Here is a 2,043-nt window from a genome sequence, read left to right as displayed (position 1 = left end):
GGAGCTGGGTGGGACCATAGTGAATTTCAAGTAGAAACCAAGCTGGTCCAGTGTCCTGAAGCCTGGGAAATGCAATTTAATTTGACTACCATTTGTTGTTGTTCAAATGATTTTAATTATTGGAATGCTTTATTTTTTTTTGTTTTAAAGATTTTATTTCTAAATCTGAGAGAAAAAGAGAGAGATCACAAGCAGTGAGGGAGGGGAAGAGGGAGAAGCAGACTCCCGGCTGAGCAGGGAGCCCCATGTGGGCTCGATCCTAGGACCCCCAGATCATGACCTGAGCCGAAGGCAGATGCTTAATGACTGAGCCACCCAGGCGCCCCTATTTTTTTTATTTTTTTAAAGATTTTATTTATTTACCTGAGAGAGTGCAAAAGCAAGAGAAATCACAGAGGGAGAGGGAGAAGCAGACTCGCCAATGAGCGGAGAGCCCGATGTGGGACTCGATCCCAAGACCCCGAGATCATGACCTGAGCCAAAGGCAGACGCTTAACCCACTGAGCCACTGAGGCGCCCTGGAATGCTTTATTTTTTAAATATGCAAATAAAACAGGAATAAAAGTTTAAAACACGAACGGGAGCCCTGGGTGGCTCACTCGGTTAAGCGTCTGCCTTCAGTTCAGGTCATGGGTCCTGGGATCCAGCTCAGGTCCTCCACTCAGCGTAGAGTTTGCTTGTCCCTCTGCCACTCCCCTCGCTTGTGCTCTCTCTATCTCTCTCTCTCAGATAAATAAATAAGATCTTAAAAAAAAAGTTTAAAATATGAAGAAAAAAGTCAAACAACCTGGCTTCACATCTGTGCGTCACTACTTCACGCTTCAGCATTCCTCAAAGAATTGATATTGATGCAAAGATAAATCATTATTGACAAGATTACGGAACAGGTTTGGCTGTGGTTCCAGAGTCTGGAAAGGTGGTGCCTTGTAAATGCATAAAAGGATCCTAAATGGATCGTATCTCCCTCACCCACTGTCTTTGTGAGCTTAGGTCAAATTAATCTCTCAAAGCCTCAGTTGCCTTGTCAACAAGACACAGATAATGACAGTATTCATGTCATAGGGGTACTTCAATAATTAAATGAAATAAAGCACTTAGCACAAATCTAGCATTTGGTAAGCATGCAGTAAAAAAATCACCATCACCATTCTCACTCTTCTTTATATTCTTATACGGTCCAGCCTCCCTGGGCGGTGGCTACTCTCAACTTTAAATCCCAGTGTGCTTAAAGTGAGTGATGCCTTAATTATATTATCTAAACTCATGAAGCCTGTGTTTATAAAACACAGACTAGTGCTGTAGGCTTAGATATGGAGTAAGAAAAGTAAAGCTACACTAGATGTGTTTACAGAAAGTGAGTATTGAGTAAGTTAATTTCATTTATGTGTACAGAGCTATCTGCTCCCCGGAAATATTCTTCATAACAAGACATGTCTCTCAGTGAAGTGTTATGTTTCCCCTAAAACACCTGAACACTATATTTAGAGTGCATAATAATTGTATAATCATATTTGTAATTTATTGTCTACAATTTCCCAGGCACTACACTATGTGTTTTCCAAACCTTATGATGTAGGCATATTAAACACACATGTGCACACACACACACAATCACATATTAAATTATATGCCCCAAATCAAATGGCTAGTATATGATAAAAACCAGACTATAAGGCAAGTCCATCTTACTGTAATATCTGTGTTTCATTTCATTATCTATGTTCTTATAAACTCTAATTGATTCTAAGTATATGTGTATTGGTCACCTCTGAATCTCAAAATTTTAGAATAGCTATGCATTGTGGGGCTTAAAGTAATAAAACCCCATTAACTAGAATGGATGGAGTAATATAAATGATTTTTCTTTGTAGGTTTAGCACATACTTAAGAAACGTTGGTAGAACCTCACGCCAATCAGAATGGCTAAAATTTACAAGTCAGGAAACGACAGATGTTGGCGGGGTTGCGGAGAAAGGGGAACCCTCCTACACTGTTGGTGGGAATGCAAGCTGGTGCAGCCACTCTGGAAAACTGTATGGAGGT

This window comes from Leptonychotes weddellii, chromosome 12 (genome assembly GCF_054177405.1).
Source record: "Leptonychotes weddellii isolate Sample4059 chromosome 12, ASM5417740v2, whole genome shotgun sequence".
Classification (NCBI taxonomy): Eukaryota; Metazoa; Chordata; class Mammalia; order Carnivora; family Phocidae; genus Leptonychotes; species Leptonychotes weddellii.
The sequence above is the reverse complement of the archived record's forward strand: the minus strand, read 5'-3'. Positions refer to the sequence as shown.